Source organism: Rissa tridactyla, chromosome 11 (genome assembly GCF_028500815.1).
Source record: "Rissa tridactyla isolate bRisTri1 chromosome 11, bRisTri1.patW.cur.20221130, whole genome shotgun sequence".
Classification (NCBI taxonomy): Eukaryota; Metazoa; Chordata; class Aves; order Charadriiformes; family Laridae; genus Rissa; species Rissa tridactyla.
Window position 1 is genome coordinate 16,897,916 of NC_071476.1, and position 12,267 is coordinate 16,910,182.

The 12,267-nt window shown below is 48.1% G+C and overlaps 1 non-coding gene across 1 annotated transcript; it reads right to left on the reverse strand.

Moving 5' to 3' along the window:
• Positions 1-6,997: 6,997 nt before the first annotated feature.
• TRNAD-GUC (transfer RNA aspartic acid (anticodon GUC)) lies at positions 6,998-7,069 on the reverse strand. The gene has a single exon. It is a non-coding gene; the product is annotated as a tRNA-Asp (tRNA).
• Between the last annotated feature and the right edge of the window lie 5,198 nt (positions 7,070-12,267).

The window sequence follows — 12,267 nt, forward strand, 5'->3', positions numbered from 1 at the left end:
GCCTGGAGAGCTGCATAGGGGGACACAGAGACACCCTGACACCTCCGAGCACGAGGGCTGGGTGCCCCTCAGACATCTCCTGCGGACGGCTGACGGCTCCCTGCGTGGGGCCAGCACGGGGTCCTCCTCCCAGAGCACGGAGTCAGCTTGGAGTTTGGTGCCTCTGCGCAGTCCCAGCCACAGCAGCACTGGCACGATCCTGCTGCGCCGCACAGAACTCCTCCTGCTTCACGGCATTGCTAACTTGATGCCTCATGAGTCTGGGAGAGTCACCTCCAACTTCATGGAGACAGCACAGCTATAAAGAAGAAAATCTGCTTCATAAAGCCAAAAAAATCAAGAATGAACAGTCAGAAAATGCATATAAAGGAACTAAAGTACCTCCCATTATTTCCCAGGCATGACCCTGGGCTTAAACATGAGGCAGGCTGAAAATGAAGCTGTGCGTAGGAAAAAGCAGCAAAGTTGCTCCACATTCCTAGAAGCTTCTCACATTCGCATCTCCACCTTGGGACTCCTGCAAAGGCCAAAACATTTCCTGAAACTTCGAGCCATTTCGAGATGAAGTGAACATCCTCACTCAGCAGATGTCTTTAGGAAACTCGGGCGTTTTTAAATTATCCATAATGGTAGAACAACAGATTTGAACACAAAAAAGGCTGACAGCTAGTCATTAGAGTCACTGCAAAAATAATCTGAACCTGTCCATAACATTAAAGGCTAAGATACAAGTGTTTTTATGTACCATTTAGCATCTCCCTTGTGGAGAACTTGAGCATTTGTGCATCTGGGTTTCATCTGCACCCAGATGAGACCGTGGGTGTGATGTTTTATCTTGAGCTGGCTGCAGCTGGTAACAATGTGTTTGGATACTACCACTCTCTCTCAGATATATTTAAAGAGGTGTGTGAACATGTGCATACTGTTAAAAAAGATAATTAATGACTTAACAGCTAAGGTTAAACTGGAGTCATTCTTTTGCCCAAAGAGACAGCTTTATTAGCCAGCACGGAGGAGTGTTTATTCAGAGTTAAATAAAGAAAAATACAGTTTGAAGATAAGTGGCTTATCATTTAGCCAAAGATTTCTTATAGCACGGAAGGCATACGGTCAGAGCCAGCCAAGAAATGCCCTGTGTCTGCAGCAGGCAGGCACCGAGCGGCAGGGCTGGGCAACGGCATCAAAACCTGCCGAAAGCCTGGAGAAAGAGGGATGTGTGGTTTTTTCTTTACATGCAAAATTTGGCCATCTCAGCTGCTAGATACGGACGTCAGAGATTTCCTTCCCATCTCTAGTTTACCAGCTAAAGCTGTCATTTCCCAAGACAGACCGCACTAAGGGAGAGGTTTCCCTGCCAGAGGGAGGTTATAACTAGATCAGATAGCCCTGGTTAATGTTCACACTCAGAGCAAAGAGCAAACCTGCTATCTGTCGTCCACAGCGTTATTTACAAACACCACGGTGGTAAAAGCAGCCTGTATCTCTCTCTCTTATCCCAAGTCATACTCCTCCATGACAAATAGCGACAGGGAGGTTTCTTCTTTCCTCCTCAAGAGGAGGAGTGTTCAAACAAGATTTTAGAGTCAATTATGTAAGGCAGGACAAACCAGCACTATGTTAAAGGGCTGAGACATATCAGCAGTTGTGTTTTCTTGGGCAAGCCAGCTGTCACTTCTGGGGACTGCCTTTACAGAGGAATTAGCATAGCGATCACATTTAGTTAAACCAGTCTGAAACAGCCATAGGAAAGCTTTGGTCACCTGATGTAAGCCTATTATACTGAACCGAGCAAACGCCCTCCTGCGCGGCAGGGGGGACCCCGTCAGCCGCCAGCTGTCTCAGGGACACAGGTACTTCCCACCCTCCGGACAGACCCTCCGCAAGGGGCTGCACCCGTCCGATTGCTGAAGTCGGTGTCTCCTATCTCGGATTCGTCATTTCCAAAAAACACAAGCAAGCACATACTTGTCACCTATACGCCAAACCAGGGGGGACTGCAGGCATCATCAGAGAGCCTGTGGAGAGCTGTAGAACCTGACATCAGAGTCACAGAAAGGCAGGAACAGGCAAACTGTCACACACAGGCTAACATTCCCATTTCTTTCCCAGCAAATCCTGTTGCCAAAGGTGAGAGACCTTCAAGGAGCAACGAGCGAGGACCAAGCTACCAACTGCAGCAGGCACAACCCTGCCAGTCCTGGCACCTCTGCGGGGATGAGACTTTTCACAGAGGCAAAGGGCAGACTCACACGAGCTTTAACCCTAGCGAGCACATCGCCTGGGGCACGGACGGCTGGAAAACAGGAGTCCTGAAAAGGCCAGGGCCAGAGCTGCTAAAACGAGGAGCGGGCTCAGCCCGTCCGTGTGGAAAGACCTGCGGGCATGATGAACTGTCACAGGTTTGTCTCCCTGTGTCAGGATGAGCTGTTGCCCCCGCAGCAGCGCTGCCACCAGGAGCCGATGCTCAGCTGCTTCCCATAACCCTTCTCCCTGCTTCCTTCTTCCTTCCCCCAGAGAAGTTTTTTGGCTTGTTACACGTTACGTTCCCAATGTACAGAACCCCGCAATAGTGTAGTTGTTTGTAGTTTATACAGACTAAGATTCATTCAATACCCTTGTGGAAAAGTTGTGGAAATCAATGGGATTATAGGAGCCCACTGAAGCCAGGATACTTACTCAATGGACAGCTGGTTGTCATCAATTCTTATGTTTCAGTCAATTTGTTATTCTGACACCCTTAAGCTATGGATTTCCTTTTAAATGATAAGTGTCGTATAGGTTTGGTTATTTAAAATTCTGCTTTACCATAATTGTTCTGTGGAACATATGAAACTTTTACACCAGGAGAACAGCAGACAGCCTTCCAATAAGGCTGGGAGTCTGTGCCAGCACAGGGATTTTCACGCTATTTTAAGCATTTACAAGTTGTCTCAAGCCTTAAATGATAAAAACATCAAGTAGTGAGAGTGCACTGAACTCAATATTTTGCTATTCAGCTAGCCTAGTGGGAACATGCTAGTGCAAATATTTAAATGTAAGCACCAGCTGGAGGCATTTCCTGCAGCTGCCGCCACAAGGCATTAATCGGGTGTTAACCAAAACCACTGGATTCGCGCGAAGGCGAGACCCGGGAGCTGCTGCCCTAGAAGGAAAGGTATTAGCTACAGCCAGGGTGCCCTTACGGTGAAGGAACACAGATCCGCTTTAATAATAGCACCCAGGATGAAGGTGACAACAGATGACTTAAAAGGACCAAGGCAGGTTTTGCGGAAACAATTTAGAGGCTTAAGGAAGATTTTATTAAGCCTAAATCACTAAAGAAAACTTGTTTGAGCAGTTTCCCTTCATCACCCTGCCACAGACAGGGTTTGTGGGAGGAGAGGTACGTATTGCCCAGGGCCACAGAGGAGCCCATGGCACATCCACACCTCCTGCTGCTCTTTCAGCCTATTTACGCGCATCCCATCGGGCTCACAAGTGCTTTTACTGGCACTGCTGGACAAATAATCCATTTGTATGTCATCCCCTGAAACACAGCCATACCAAGCACATGGGGCATCGAAGGGCGTTGAGTCCTGGCTGGCCCAGCTTGCCCTCCTACAAGCCACGCTCAGCCCACCTCAGCTGCCACCCAGCTCCGCGGGCATTGCTGCAGGTGCTGAGGGAAGCCCCTGGCTCTGGCCGGGCCAGACCCCAATTCAAGCCTGTGCAGGCTTTTGGGAATATCTAGAGGTAGAGATAAAAACCCGGAATAGGTTTAGTACTCACCAGACCCAAACCAGCGACTCCTGCATGCTGAGGAATGATAAGCGACATGCTGGGGAGAGGCTGTGTCCTGCGGAGCTGCTCTGTGGGGGTGCGAGGCAGTCACCTGCTTAAAAAACAAAAGAGAACATCGTTTTTTAAAAAAATAGGGATTGGAAAATAATGTTTAAAAAATTAAGGCTTGTTTTCCATCAATTTACCCAAAGGCTATCCATAGTCAAGTAGCAGGGAAAGCAAAACCCAGAGCTGAAGGAACAATTTCTTTAATTTATTTTTAAAATAAGATGCTCTCAATTTCCCAGGAAATTCTCCAGGGGGACAATATTGCATGAAAAAAACCCAGCTTTACTTTTCATAGTCTCAGAATGATACATTTATAAGCCTATACCAGGCTAAAAATTGACAGCTCCAGAGGATCACCACGTCTCTGAAGAAAGAATGAAGAGCCAAGAAGCAGGTTATTAGAGCCTGAAAATATATTCACTTTAAATAAAATACTGTTGTTACATGCGTGGGAGTAGCACAGGGTAGGACAGCAGTCTTGTATTTCTTCAGAGAACACAGGCATTCAAATGAAATCATGAATGATACTATAAACTAGAACCATATTTCAAATAAACATGTAAGTGACAAGTGTTATTTCAACACGTCTAGTTTCATATCTGTTGAAAGAGCTGTTAAGAAGTCTCTCTAAAAGTGCTGGAATTTTTTTTTTTTGCTTCAGCAACACTTTCCATCAGCACGAGCTGCAGTGACTGGGCAGGAGGCTGTTAGGTGTGACATTTGTTTTAGTATTTTGTTGACACCCTCTGATTTGGAAAAATCTGTTCCAAATCCTACATTCCAGTAACTAAAGTGAGTAGAGACCAGCCATGTGTTAATCAAATATTGCCAGGAGTGACCGAAAGCCTTATTGTGCCATCAAATTGCATACTAGCACTTTTTTTTTTTCATGTTAAACTGCATGTGCTAAGCATGACAGCCCGTGAAGTGTGAAACCCAGCTTTACCTTCAATATTGCATCTATTCATGAAAGGTGATCTCTACGCCAGTGTTTCACCTTTCAAGCAGCAAAGGCTTAACCTCTCCGGCGGAGCAGCCCCATCGGTTTATGCCCCTGTCGTGCAGAACTTGCTGCCAGCAGGAACAGGACCAGCACCACATGCCTCACCGCCGAGCCCTGCAGCAGCTGCGTGAGCCTGTGAACGCCGAAGAGAAGCGAAACACATCCCAAAATCACATCAGGTTTCAGGTCATACACTCACAAGCAGTTCCATTAATGAGCACGTGCTGCTGTTGATCGTCATTGCCCTCCGCGTGGCGGTGGCAGAGGTTCCCCAGGGTCAGTCCAGGGGTGCAGCATCCCCGTGTCCTCACCTGTGGTGGGGGCGCAGCCCAGGGGTGCTCCAAACCCCAACATCCATGAAAACACCCCAGATTGAGCAGATGTCCCAGAGCACTGTCTAGGTTGGATAAAACACAGTTTAACAAAACTTAGCAAATATATTTGAAAATAACCTTAGAACTAAGCTGAGATAGGCTCATTTCTTTAGTGGTTTCAGCTTCCCAGTGAAGCCCACCTGGAACCAACCACCACTGCAAGGAGAAAGAGTTGCAGAAACCAGCACAAACTAACAGACGGCGATAAGGTGATGGGAGCAGGTTTGGATTGCCTTGGTCCAGAAGAGCTAGACCAACCTCTGCAAGAATAGATGAGGGACATGCAAACTTGCAGGGAGGAGCTCTAGCGCTGGAGTTCTAGCTGTGACTCCTGTTACAAACACATTACTTGGAGTAAAACAATCAAACAAACAAAATCTTGCTCATCAAGACACTTAAATTTAAGTATTCTTTCTGTACAAGATGTTTAATAATTCTCCCTGAAAGTTACCAAAGACATGTGCCAAGGAGCTCGTGACTCAAGGGTGAGTGCTCCAGAGACCCCCATGCACAAGCGGGACCTGCAGCTGACCCAGCCTGGATTTGCAGTTTCAGTTCTAGAGTGTCACATCTTCAGTCCCGTGTATTAGTCACCACCTGCAAAGGAGATGAAAACTCTAGAAGAAAAAGCAAAAAAAACCCTAAAAGAGGTGGTGGTGTTAGCTCAGGCACGTGGATGCTGGCAGCTCCCCAGCGCACAACCCGGCACTGTCACCCCCTCCGCGATGACCTGCCCCAGGGCCTGCCACCAGGAGCCTGCCGAGATCCACCCACGCTCCTTCAGACTCACAGACAGGCCCCAGAGGTTTTGCACACAGGTTTTGTCTGGGCTTCTCGACAGAGGCCATCGCTGTTCCAGCAAGTTTATGTTCCTAGGATGCAGCTCGGAGCCAATGTCAGCGCTGGGCCCACAGTAACATCTTCCGCAGCTGCCAGAAGCCACCGTGCCACAGCGCTGGCTTTGCTCCGAAAGCAGGGGCAGCCACGCAGGTTGCGCAACGGGCAGCTTGCTGCTAGTAACAGCTAAGCTGCTGAAGCTGGGGGGCTTTTAATTTTTCAGAAGGACCTCTTGTAACTCTTAGGAGTCATATATAGGCTGGGCCAGTTAAAAAAACCAACCAACAAACCCCACAGTTCTCATGTGAAAGCGTGCTTTCAAAAATGGGTTTTGGTCAAAATTTAAATGTCTCTGATGGTTGGCATGTAAATGTAACAACAGAGATGATAAGGAGATGCACACTTGAAATAAGGTACCAAATTGTAACAATAAGGGCAATTTAGGTCTTTTAAAAATTATCAAGGGTTGTGATAGATTAAATAATTTTAAAAATTAAGGTTAGATTTATTCTAGAACAGGCACTAGAGGTAGCTAAATCTGAAATTCATTTAGAGGACTGTTGCTGCCTCTGCTACGCAGTATTCATACCACAGCACAGCGAAGGCTCCTGCTCCGCATGTAACCGAGCATCCTCCCGAAGCGCACGGTGCTGGCTCCAAGGTGCCAGGGGCATCTCTGTGGCACCACCAGAGCCCTTCTCGCCAAAAACGGCCTAGCTCGCCTCCACGGAAAGGAACGTCTCCATATCTTTTGCCTACAGGCACTCGCCCAGCGAGCTCAGGTAACACAGGGGAGAGGGCACCCCCCGCCGCCTCTCGCTGCTCCCGTCGGGGAGCACAGCTCTCCCCTTTCTCACCCACCGGGTCCGGTACCAGACGGACAGAAGGACAAATAAAAAGCGAGCACAGGGCGGCAGGCGCCCCCACGCACCGCAGCAGGAAAAGATACGACGCTCTCCCCGTCGGGGAATCGAACCCCGGTCTCCCGCGTGACAGGCGGGGATACTCACCACTATACTAACGAGGAGCGATTACACCACCCGCATAGTCATTATCTGAGCGGCCACCGAGTGTGTCAATTACCGCTTCTTTATCGGTTCCTTCGCAACGGGACCGCTTTTCCCTCCTGTCACTCTACCGCGCTCCCTGCAGGTCACCATGGTCGCTCTGGCTGGAGCAACCGCCCCCGGCAGCACGGAGAGAATGGCCAAAATACCCACTGTTTGCCCCAACTTGGCCTCTCCCGGGTGCACAAGCTCCACTCGCATCAACCCGGTCAAGAGCAGACACCATCTGTACTACTTCGGCTTAAAAAAGCACTCACTGCAAAGCTTCCTGTGTAAAGGCTATGCTCGAGCTTCAGTATTTACTTTACACACAAACACACACTATATATATCTATAGGAAGTACACTTTAAAGAATGCCTAAACGCAGCCCTGACACTTATTGCAGCAGTCCAGAATCGCTACTCCATTGCTACCAAAGCGATTCAGGAGTTCGCATTCATATGTGTAAGAACATGATGTTGTATCGCATTCATGTCCACAGACGGGGCGTGTCAGAGTCTGAGTTAAGATCCATTACCAACACCGAAAAGTTTAAAAAAAGTAAAGTAAAGAAAACTGTTGAAGATTCAGAAACATTTGTCTCCCCATCCAAACTGCTGCCAGTTCTGGAAAACTAAGAAATACACACTGAGAATACACGGAAAACTCAATAGAAGAGACTTCACTCCTAGATTTCATAAGGGCTGAAGAAGTTAAAGGAAAACATGATAAAAACTACATGGGGGTGTGCATCTAGCATCACTGTCATGGGCAACAGGCAAGAGGGGACTCCCACCCGTCCTGATCAGTCAGATCCAGCTGTAGGTAGGGGAAATCACCACACCAAGGCAGCGCCTAGAGAGCCACAGGTGGGAAATGAGCTGTTATTTTTGTGTCAAGATTCATTTTGGGTTTTTTAGTTGATACAGAGGAAATGGACACAGAGCCGAAGCACAACCACAGCTAGTGAACTGTCACCGAACAGCTTAAAATTAATACTGCATTAATTTCCCAGGCTGGAACACACTGTGGAGTGTTTTGTAACCATATCTGTGTGCTAAGGGTGCCTCCTGCGTACGGTGGGGTTTGCCTAAAGCTCTTCTCCTGGCCTGGCAGCTGAGCTGTTTGCATTGGCAACTCCCTGCCGCCCTCCCAGTGCCAGGTCCCAGTATGCAGGAGAAGAGCAGCCGAAAATGAAGAACCTGAAATCACACACCTTATATGAGATCCCCAGCAGTCCCGTTCTCACCCCATCAAAGCAAAGAGCAGCACTATTTGGTGTGAAAGATGCTTATAACGTCTACGATGCATTCCTAGTGGAAGCTGGAACTGATTTTTTAGAACTGTCCATAGCAGAATTTAAGATCTATTTGTTTGAATGTTCATTCTCCATGTCATCGGTTTTCCTGTGGTATCAGAATCAATTAAACCCTCAGAGAACTGCCAGACTGAAGCATTTTGCTCTCTCACATAGGTCTCCGTTCGAGCTGACAAACAAATAAATACCCATAAAATGCTGGGGGCAGCTGGGGTGTTAACTCAGAGGTAGTAATGGATTAACTGAAAAGAGCTGAAGGAGCTACAGGCTCCGGCTGTCACCTCTACACCTAGTGCAAACGATGGCTAGAGAGGCCGGATGGCTTCTGAACTGATCCCATTTATAAGTTGCCAAGCAAAAGGTCTCACACTGTTGAAATTCATCCCCTTTCCCAGCAGATCAGAAACTGAGGTTAAGCCTCAGGCCAGCCCAGGACCTCTGGCCAGAAGGCCCTGCCTGCGAGCCACCCACAGCAATGCCGGCGGGAGGGAACGTGGGAAGGGAAGGCAGGTGGTGTAAAGCAGACCGGTTTCCAGAGGGTGGGGAATGGTGGCTCTCTTAAAAACTGGCTGCCATTATACACCCCAAACTGAAAGCTGGATCAATTGCAATTTAAAAATAAATAAATGTAACGGCCTGCAAAGAGATCAGGTTATTGGATTTTGAACAGTTGCAATTCCCCTGGTGCCAATTTACAGAGTCTTACTGACCGGGGGTTTCTGTTTGTTTGGGTTGTGGCTTTCCGCCCCCTTACCCTTTCCAGTAAGAACAAGCGTGCTCTACTCTTGGGGTGTTTCTGCGCACCATTAGCTCAGCAACGTGCCTTTTGTGAAAGGTAAACCCTTTACTAAAACCTCTGCTTCACCAGGCACAAACGACTAACACACTTGGTGGGAAGAAGGAAGAGAGACATCCGTGAGCAGGTTTGTGTCGTCCAGCACTAACCTCGTCACAAGTCCCAGAGCTGGCTTCAAACAGCAACTCAGCATTCCCATAGCCCGCGCACAGCTCTCCAACCGCGACCTGAAAAGTCTTCCTTAAAAAGTAACGCCTTTTCCTCTTGGTTTTAAATTACTGATGTAAATCCTTGTACTCCCTACACATTCCCTGGGAAATCTTGGTGTCTATTATCAGATGACATCAGTAACTCTCCACAGAGAGCAAGCCAGCAAAAGCCTGTGATATAAAAAGTACATCAACAGATTACATCAGGGACAACTCAGTAACTTGCTTATCAGGGCACACCTGGGTTATGAAAGCCTCACAGCCTTTTGTACAGCCCCTTCAGAGAAGGGAGGAGAACACTGTACTACTCACAGGCGGCAGGCTGATCTCCAAGCTAATAAGCAGCCATAAACCTGTAGATCTTGGTTAAGATTTTAAATCAGATTCTCCCAGTGCAGAGTGTTCCTTAAGTGAAACATAACTCTGTGAAAATTAAATGAAGAACTGAGCAAAGCCTCTCAACTTCTCCCTAGAAGAGGTTACGCTTCTCCAGTGTATCCGTCACCCTGAAATGCTGAAACAAAATGTTCTTTCTAGTAAGAAAAGTTCCAGACAGGTAGGTGATACGACTGCTAGGGATCGTCCTGGAAAGAGGTATATCTACCCCAAATGAGAAAACACAGAATTCTCTGGTTCTTGCTGTCATGAGCGGACTCTAGGGACACATGGCCTCTGGTAAGACCTTGCCAGGGAACTGAAGTGATAAACCATAACAAATCGATCATAGCAGAAAAGCAGTAAGGGGCTGTAAACTCAGAACAAAGTCAAATACTGCACATGACATCAGCTCTGGAGTTAACAGCTAGCACTGCTTCCAGGTCAACGACACTGACTTAGAGCTCTTTTCAAAAGCAGTGAACTTAATTTGCTGCAGCCAGTTCCTCCAGTGACACCTCTCTCCCCGCTACATCTCTAACACCACCGACTTGGGTGCTAGCTCTCTGCATTTACTGTGCAAAGCGCCTCTCCTTGCGTTCCCTTGCTACCAACACCCGCTCCCTTGCTGCTTCCAGGCTTGCACTCCTCTGCTGACACCAGCCTCTGACCACCAGTCCCTGGCCAAAACTCTGAGCCATCTGCCTTGATATGCCCCACCCCAATATATCAGTCTCCTTCAACAGAACCACCCTATGATCCCTAGTAAGAAAAGGCACAGAAAAGGCCATGGTAGTCAGCACCTTCTTTGCCTCAGGTTCTCACTTTTAAGGTCTGCCCTCAGGCTTTCAGCTCCTCGAGCCTGGTAGCAGAAGTGGTGGAGTGAGGCATTCCCCATGGGAGAGGAAAATTGTTAAGGAGCCCTGGAGCTGCCTGGGCACAGAGGATGCCCTGGGACCAGACAGGCTCTGTCTGAGGGTGAGGATGGAGCTGACTACTGGCAGGTCATGGCCACCAAGGAAGGTTCCTGATGGCAGAAGACAGCGAGATGTTCCACACATACACACATCCTCAAGAAGGTCGGGGCGGGGGGGGTGTGTGCTGTGTGCGCTACAGGCTGGCCAGCTTCACCCCAGTGCCCGGGAAGGCCACAGAGCCAGTGCACACATCCAGGCACACAACGGACATGGCAGCAATCAGAACAGCATGGCTTTACCAAGGGCAAATTGTGCCCGAGAGCTTTCTGTGATGACTGGCTCTGTAGCTAACAGAGGAGCATCGGATGTTGTTTATCCTGACTTTAGCAAGGGCTTTGACATTATCTCTCATAGTTAGAGCCAAATTGGTGAAATACAGAGTGAACATGTAGACAACAGGGTAGAGGGAAAACTGGCTGAGCAACCAGACTCAAAAGGCTATGAAAAGGACTACAGAAACTACTCAAAATTTAATTTGCAAGTGATCTCTTAGGTGCTTATTCTGCCTTAAAATCACACAGGCTGCAGGCACGTTACCTTTCAGGACTTGCAGAGTCTGAAGTTTGGCTATGAATCTTCACTCTGTCTTGGTTTTTCTTCCCCCCCAGTTGATGGAATGTATTTTATCATCTGCTTGAAATATGCTGTCATTTTGGATCCCTCTTCCTTTCCGGTTTCATCATGCAAAATTCTGCTAGAACACTTCCTCTAGTCATTGCTCAATATGTAGGCTGTGTTAGGGCAAAGAAATGATATGTAAATTTCCTTTATAATTACGTAAACAATGCAGAATGCTGCAATAAAACCACAGCCAAAAGCTTCTCTCAGTCAACACTGCTCAGCCAGAATCTAAAGGGTTATGAGGATAAGGTGTTTGTACACCACAGAGGTATCTGTCCCCACGTTAAAAGTTTGCCAAGTTGCTCAGCAACTCAAACGTGTTTCTGAGATCTTAAGCCCTCTCAGTGCCCACATTTCCTTTCTGTGTGGCGTAACTGTATGTTCTTCCCAGGAAGGTCACCTTCATGAACTGAAGGGACTGTTGTGTACTTGGAAGAGAAATTTTTACCTATAAAGTTCATATTGCTTCTTCCGTAACTGATCATGACTCTGCCGCAAGAGAGCTACTCTCATCATTTCCCTTCCTGCATGCCCCTGCCAGGGTTCGCAGCAGGAGTCTGGGCCAGCCGGAGTCACTGCAGCCTCCGGGAGGCAATTTGCCCCGGGACCCTGCAAGGCTACAAAGAAGCCACCATTGCCAAATTAACTCTCTCCACTATATACTTAGGGGTTGCATAAAAATTCTCTCCCCATCCTGCCCGCAGACACAGAGCAACGCTGATTGCCCTGTAGCCCTAAAGATGCACCTCCCCGAGGCAGAGATGGTCGCACTGCAGCAGGTGACGTTCGGAGTCCCCTGGGAGCGGTGCTCTGCCTGCTCCCTACAGCCTGGGATCTGCAGAATGTGGTGGTCAACCACCCCGGTACCTCCCGCACACTGCG